The sequence below is a fragment of the Nelumbo nucifera genome, chromosome 7 (assembly GCF_055504915.1).
Source record: "Nelumbo nucifera cultivar China Antique chromosome 7, China Antique-T2T, whole genome shotgun sequence".
In the NCBI taxonomy this organism is placed as follows: domain Eukaryota; kingdom Viridiplantae; phylum Streptophyta; class Magnoliopsida; order Proteales; family Nelumbonaceae; genus Nelumbo; species Nelumbo nucifera.
In genome coordinates this window covers 11,529,724-11,538,492 of record NC_142655.1, presented here as the reverse complement: position 1 = coordinate 11,538,492, position 8,769 = coordinate 11,529,724, and positions in this window count along the sequence as shown.

The window sequence follows — 8,769 nt, the reverse complement described above, 5'->3', positions numbered from 1 at the left end:
CAAAGGAGAGGAAATCACCTCATGCAGGGGGTAATCGGGTTGCGCTGCACCATGGAGCCCCACCATCTGAGTTGCAGGCTGCGTAGGAGCATGTCGAATGACGAGCTCGCCACCGGGCAGTGCGCCATGGAGCTCGCCACCAGGCAGTTCGCCACCATTGAGCTCGCCACCAGGCAGTTCGCCACCATTGAGCTCGCCACCAGGCAATTCGCCACCATGGAGCTCGCCATTAGGCAGTTCGCCACCAAGGAGTTCGCCACTAGGGAGCTCGCCACCAGGGAGCTCGCCACTAGGCAGTTCGCCACCAAGTAGCTCATCACCAAGGCACGTCACCACCAGGTCAAATAACGAGGTACTTAGCCAAAAAATTTATACATCACAAAAAATGGTACGTGACCAGAAACGGTTACATCAACCATGAACGACCATAAACCCATACTGGAGCAAGTTAATGAACTACATGTTATAGTCAACAAAATTCGATCCCTTAACGTCATCTTTCCTGAATTTTTCCAAGTGGGAGCAATCATTGCCAAACTTCCACCCTCTTGGAAGGATTACAGGAAGAAGCTTCTGCACAAAGCTAAAGAACTTACCTTGGAGCAAATTTACCAACACCTCCGTATTGAAGAAGAGTCTCGAATTAGAGACAGTTGGGATAAGACCTTGACCGATATGCTGAACTTTAAGGTCAATTTTGTGGAAAACGGATCGAAGAAGACTAACCCTGCATTACAAATAAATAAGAAGGATGGGAACTTCAAGAAGAGCAATAATAAAAAAGGATCCCGCTATGTTTGTGGAAAGAAGGGGCATTATGCCCGAGTTTGTCGACATTGGAAAGGCGGAACCAAATCTGCAAACATGGTAGAAGACAATCTCGTAGCCCTGATTACTGATGTCAACATGGCAGAATCATCTTCTGGATGGTGGTTTGATTCAGGCGCCACAGTCCATGTTTGCAAGGACAAGTCCTTGTTCATGACATATGAAGAGGTAACTGATGGCCAGGAGGTACATATGGGAAACCAAACATGTGCCAAAGTTGATGGAAGAGGCAGCGTAGAGTTGAACTTCACCTCCGGAAAGACACTGACTCTCCTGAATGTTCTCCATGTTCCTACATTAGAAAGAACTTGGTCTCAGTAAATGTTGTTTGTAAGAGGGGATTCAAAATTGTCTTTGAATCCGACAAACTAATCCTATCCAAGAATGTGATGTTTGTTGGAAAGGGATATGATTGTAATGGTATGTTCAAATTAAGTATTAATGAAGGAAAAGTTTCTACTTATATTGTTGATTCTTTCTCTTTATGTCATGATAGATTAGCACACTTGAATTTTAAATTCATAAAGAACATGAGAAAACTTGGTATAATTGTTTACAGTAATGAATCAACTGAAAAATGTGAAATATGTGTAAAATCTAAAATGCCTAAGAAACCTTTCCCTAGTGTTGAGAGAAATTCTCAACTTCTAGAACTAATCCATTCTAACATCTGTGAACTCAATGGTGTATTAACTAGAGGAGGTAAGAGATACTTCATAACATTTATAGATGACTTTTCTATGTACACCTATGTCTACCTTATGAGAACTAAGGATGAAGCCTTTGACATGTTTAAACTATATAAGACTGAAGTTGAAAATCAACTAGAAAAGAAAATTAAAACCCTTAGAAATGATAGAGGTGCTGAATACCTTAAAAATGAGTTTAATTCTTTCTGTGAAGAATTTGGAATAATACATCAGTGTTCTGCTCCCTATACCCCTCAACAGAATTGTCTGGCTGAAAGGAAAAATAGAACACTTACAGAAATGATAAACTGCATGTTGTTAAAAGCTAATGCACCCTTAAACCTATGGGGGGAAACACTCCTAATAGCCTGCCATTTACATAACAGAATTGTTTCTAGAGTTAATAACAAATGCCCATATAAATTATGGACAGGAAGAAAGCCTAATTTAGCATATCTAAAAGTGTGGGGGTGCTTAGCATATTCTAGAGTTCCAGATCCTAAAAAAACTAAATTAAGACTCAGAGCTAAGAAAAGTGTGTTTGTTGGATATGCAGAACATAGCAAGGCCTATAGGCTTCTAGACTTAGAGTCTAATATAATAATTGAAACTAGAGATGTTGAATTCTTTGAAAATAAGTTGTGCTCTGAATCTACAGAAAATGAATCTACAGGAAAAGACAAAGAAACTCAGATCTCAATACCTATTGATAATAATGAGACTGAAAGAAAAAATGATACAACTGTAACACCTACAATAGGACTTAGAAGAAGTCAAAGACAAAGAACAGAGAAACACTTAGATTCAGATTTTATCTCTACTCAATCAATTGTATTTTTAGTTGAGGCTGATAGAGAGAAGATTTTAAATAAGATACCTATTGTCCTAAACATTGAAAATGATCCAAAAACCTACAGTGAGACCATGACCTCTAGAGATGCTGCATTTTGGAAGGAAGCCATAAATGATGAAATGGATTCAATAATGTCAAATAACACATGGGTACTAGTAGATCTGCCTTGAGGATCAAAATCAACAAAATGTAAATAGGTGTTTAGAAGAAAATACAACACTGATGGAACTGTACAAACTTTTAAGGCTAGATTGGTAGCCAAAGGATTTAATCAAAAGGAAGGGATTGATTACTTTGACACCTATGCACCAGTGGCTAGAACAACTTCTATTAGAACACTCATAGCATTAGCATCCATTTATCACTTATCTGTTCACCAAATGGATGTTAAAACTAATTTCTTAAATGGTGATTTAAATGAAGAGGTTTACATAAAACAATCAGAAGGATTTGTTATTCCTGGAAACGAGAAGAAAGTCTATAAATTGGTTAAATCACTATATGGATTAAAATAAACACCTAAACAGTGGCATGCGAAATTTGATTATTGCATTCTAGCTTTTGGTTTTAAACATAATAGTGTTGATAGATGCATCTACTCAAAATTCACTGAAAATTATGGAGTAATTGTGTCTTTATGTGGATGATATGCTTATTGTGGGTACAAATATGGTTGGCATAAATGAAACTAAAAACTACTTAGCCTCTCTTCTCAAGATGAAAGATTTAGGAGAAGTAAATACCATCTTGGAAATAAAAGTTAAAAAGCATAATAGGGGCTATGCATTAAGCCAATCACATTATATTGAGAAAGTACTTAAGAAATTTAAGCATTTAGGGTTTAAAGAATATAGCACGCCATATGATTCTAGTATAAAGCTAATAGAAAATACTGGTAGAGCAATTGCACAACTTGAGTATGCTAGTGCAGTAGGAAGCTTGATGTATGCTATGCTATGTACCAGACCTGATATTGCATTTGCAGTAAGTAAACTCGGTCGGTTTACAAGTAATCCCGGTGCAGAGCACTGGAAGGCGATTGGGAGAGTTCTTGGGTATCTCAAAAGAACCTTGGAACTTGGCTTGTTTTACGGTGATTATCCAGCTATACTAGAAGGGTACACTGATGCAAGTTGGATTACCGGTAATGGAGATAACAAGTCCACATCTGGATGGATTTTCGTCCTTGGTGGGGGTGCAATCTCTTGGGCATCCCAGAGACAAACTTGTATATCTCATTCGACCATGGAATCCGAATTCATAGCCTTAGCGGCTGCTGGAATAGAGACTGAATGGATTATGAATTTATTATTGGATATAAAACTTTGGCCTAGTCCTATGCCTCCAATTTCCATTTACTGTGATAGTGAGGCAACTCTGTCAAGGGCCTACAGTGGTACCTACAATGGTAAGTCCAGACATATAAGTCTGAGACATGAATTTGTTAGGCAACTGATTCAAGATGGAGTCATCACTATAACCTATGTGAGGTCAAGTAAAAACTTGGCTGATCCTCTTACCAAGGGTTTAGCCAGAGAATTGGTAAGAATGACAACCAAAGAAATGGGATTAAAACCCTTTACTTAGTCACCTGTAATGGTAACCCAACCTGAACTGAAAAATCATCAGTATTGGGTTTAATGGGTAACAACAAGTTACAGCAATGTGACGGTTAGCACTGACATTGAGAAATTTCCCATCACAACATAAACAGTGATGTCCGTTATGATGAGAGGTTGAGATAAACTCTTAATGAAGTTCTGAAATGTGTCAAATAACGGAGCACATAGTGGAACTTCACCTATGTGAACATAGAAGTGGTGCCGCTTCTCATGAGGGTTTGGGTTTGCTCTCGGGATTGTTCATGAAACCAGGAAATAAGCACATGACCATAACAGTGTTGAGCAAAACTTGAAACTCTTGTAGAGACTAGACATTTTTGTGTGTATAGGTGTCTCTGGTCTGTCTTAAGAGTAATTGGTTTAAGGTCTTACCACAATAACTTTGACAAGGCTCCGAGATAACTATACTAACAAGATGTTTAAGTTGATAAACACCTTTTGTATGCATAATTGTGTCATAGTAGTTTGGATTGAGAGAGAAATATGTAATTGATCTATCAATGTGGGGGATTGTTGGATTTTTAATCTCATACGAGATTAAATCCAATGGGTTTGATTGATCAATTAAATGAGAAATTGCACCTACACACTTGGTTGAAAAATCAGTTTTTTTCTTACAAAAACCCAGTTTTGAACTTGTCCCACATTGGAAAATTATAAGTTTTGTTTTCAGTATTTCAATTGGAGCTGATTTACACTCCTTAGAATTAGTAGAGGAGAGTATGGAGATTCGATACCGCGCAACGCACGCACACATGTGACACAATGAGGCGCACTTTGCTCGCACCCGCGTGGCTCGCGATGGGCGGCTCTGGTTTTGGTGCGTTGATGACCGTTGATTACCGTTGATCACCGCTGATGAGATCAACGGTCACGATTCGATCGGGTGTGATCAAGAGGCACAATTCAATGTTTATAGTCACCAACTGTTAACTATTTTTTAAACGGTCACAATGTTTGAAATTGTGTGTGTTCAAGGTGCATTCTCTAAACCAGCACCTACATTTTCATCATACCTCTTCACAAATTATTTAAGGAGCATGAATCTGACTCCAAATCACACAATTTCAAAATTCACTTTCTCTCTCTCTCTCAGTCCGGTCTGCTACAGTTTCACAGAAGGTTTCTTTGGAGACTTCAAACTTTACTGGTTGCAGATTCTCGCCCAAGGCTCTGTTGTATCATGGGAACGAATTTGCCTGTAACCCAACAGCAAACTCAGTACAACTGGGTGGGGGCAAATAACGTTCTAAAGACAGTGTTTTCAGACGCGCCTCAGAGCTTATCTTCCAAAGTTACAGTGACCCCATTTTTCTCCAACAGCAACTTTAACTACTATACTAGGAAGAGAGAAGGAACACAAAAAGGGTTGGAAAGAGAAAGCAACTTAACCCACATACTTGAAGGTATTGTTCACAAAAACATAAACAGCCTATGCATTTATCTCCTGAAAACCCGGTTCCTGTGGTAGACACCGTCCTGGCTGTCATTGGGCCTTGCATCGTCGGTCCACTTCCATTTCCAGAAAAGGAGAGCATTTCTCCACCACTTTCTCTTCTTCGAGTCTTCTTTCAGTATGGGCTTCTGTAGTTTAAAATGCAGAGCATCAACGAATCTGAAACTGTCCCGCTTGTGCTTCCGGGCTTCTTCTAAGATTTTCTTTTTCGGAAAACACAGAGAAAATAAATGCATTTAAGTATCATTGGAAGGTCTGAAAAGGAAGATTACAAAAAAGGGGGAACAACGATATAAACAAACATAAACAGATTATGACCTGAAAATAATCAATTTGGGGGTTGAAGCCGTAGTTGCTGAAATGCTGAGGGTCCGGCATTGGAAATATCGGAGACTTGTTCAACATTTTCCCTCTCCCTCTCTCAGCTATTTGTATTGCTTCACCTTACCAGTTCCCATCGGGATATCTTTGTGTTCTTTTTATCAACCCTTTTGCTGTAGCAGCAGCCGAATAGAAACAGAAGAGGAAACTGAGAAAAAGAAGAAGAGGGAGGGAGGGAACCAGGAACGAGATGAGTTAGAAAGTAAACGTAAAAGGTGGTATTCGGAATGTTTATCACAGTGAACAGTATTTCTGATTAGTTAAATGAGATATTTTAGTGAAAATAGATGCATATTAATTTCGAAAAGGTTAAAATAGATATTTTGAAATAAAATGATCATCATGTTAACGCTTTTCGTCTTGGTCATTGATAGAAGGAAAGTATTTGTCGATTTTTTTGTTTTTTTTTAAAGGGGAGATTTTTGCTAAAGTAAAATTATAGGGGAGGTTTTTATGATTGTCAGAAACTTCAAGAGAAGTTTTTTGTATTTTACTCTAAATAATATATAATATTTAATATATATTATACCTATATAGCTCTGACTGAATCTGAATAAGTTCATGACTGAATGGAACCGATTCCAAACGGAACCATTGGTTTCAGTTTCTACAATTAGAACTGGCCCATTCTATTTGGGTTTATTGGGTCGGACCCGACCCATTGACAACCTTAACTACACCTACGACAAGAACTGCAAAAGTGAATTCCAAATGTGGGTTCTCACTTCCACATACCACCTCCACGGGCGTTGGACGATAGTAAATAATATAGCCGTCTATGTTTGACAGGCCGGGCTATCGACGGGATTTTCCTTGCAATCCTCATGATACGTACAGGGTTGTGGGTATTGATGATCAACCCATTTTTGCTGGTTATTTTAGTGCAGTGTTAAAATCATATTGTAGGAAAGATGGTTTGATTTAAGATGCATGAAAAAACATTGACTGCCCACGGTAGATTTTTAGTAGCTATCTCCTCCAAATAGCATTTAATTGTACATTTATTTTAAACTCAATGGGGTTGTAGGATTCCCTTACTTTCATAGAAAGTTTTTGCTTCGAAAGTATTCTAGAGTCTATATTAGTTGAAATAATTGTTTGCGGCTAACCCATTTATTTTAAACTCAATGGGGTTGTTGGAACATGTTCCATAGGTAGACCCTGAATACAATCTTGGAACCACCAAGGCTAATCCATGCTCACCCCTCGCATATTCCCATGCAAAATAATATGTAAGAGCATGAGATGTTCCCCATGTATAGCTACGATTTCATGTGGGTAGAGTTGTCATAAGCAAGAGATTCATACTTTTCCTGATTAGAAGTGTAAATTGGGCAGTGTTGTTTGCGGCCCGGCACGAACTTGGATCGGCCCAGCATGACGGTCCACGGGTCGTGCCAGGCCTGGCACAATCATGCGGTTTGTGTTGGGCCTGGGGTTTTATGTCCATGGGCCGGCACGACACAATACGACCAAGCGGGCCGTGCCGCTCGTGGCCTGTGGGCCGGCACAGCCCAACCCGACCTAGCACGGCCCAACACAACCCATATATATTATTTATATATATTTTATATAATATATAAATTATAATTATATAATAATATATAATATATAATATATTAATAAAATAAATAATTTTTTTTAAATTTATTATACTAATTTATTTAATTATTGTATATATAAGCAATTGTATACATAAAATTCATATAAAATTAAAATTTTAAGTTTTTTATCAATTTTTTAAATAAATAGCTTTGGCTCGATGCACGGCCCGACCTGGACCAAGGCTCGGCCCACGGGCCAGCCCGACCCACGTCACGGCACTGGCCCGCTGCTGTGTTCGGTTCGATTGAAGAAGAGAAGAAGATGGCCGCTGCTGTGTTCAGTTTGAATGAAGAAGACTACCGTTGGCCACTGGTGTGTCTGCTGTGTTCGGTTCGAATGAAGAAGAAAAGAAGATGGCCGCTGCTGTGTTCAGTTTGAATGAAGAAGAGAAGAAGATGATCGCTGCTGTATTCGGTTCATTCAAATGAAGAAAATTACCGTTGGGATATAAAAGGTATAATGGGATGGAAAGTTTCACTTATCTGACGTGGCAGGGTGGGGGAGCTGAAATAAATTTTACATTTATTTGGGTGGAATTGAATCGAGTTTCCGTATATCTTTAATTGAATTTTCGACTTTATCCAATAGAAATTCTTTATAAATGAAACCCAAAGGAAACCCAGCAATTTTGGCTGGCATTTCGTATGTCATAATTTATCGTAAACCATACGTAGTTATTAGTCAATGCATATATAAGACTAGAAGAGAAGACTGAAGACTTTAACCAAGTACGTCTTTTTCAAGTCTCCGTCTCTCTCTTTCTCATATGGGGTGAATACCCAAATCCCTATTTAATACTGGGGACTTGGTCATTTGGCATTATAGTAAGAGACAAGGATTAACCAGAATGAAATACTTCATCATCCATGAAAATGGGGTGAGAATTACTCGTATGGAATTTCAGGCCATTGAATAGAACAGCAAAGTAGTTTGAAGGAGTGTGTACACAGAACACCTAAGATTGTAAGAATAAATAAAAGAAAATTCTCAATAGATCTACTACTGTCTTTTCAAACAGGCAAAAGCAACAGGTTAATGAGTTGATATTGGACAATAGAGAAGAAAAGTTAGTTTGTGAATTGTGACTTTTCACTGTACAATATTCATTATTTTTTCAAGTAAACAGAAGATTTGCCTTACGAAGTTATTAAACAACTTTTGTGGTCAAATTAAATAATTAACAACATATAAAATATTTTATTGTTGTTTTGATAATCAGTATATATCCACCTATGAAATTTCTTTTTGATACAAATCCACCTATGAAATATTTTAAGGTGGTCGCTCCATCACTGGCGTAAACTTTGGGGTTGAAATAAAAATCAATCCACCAGT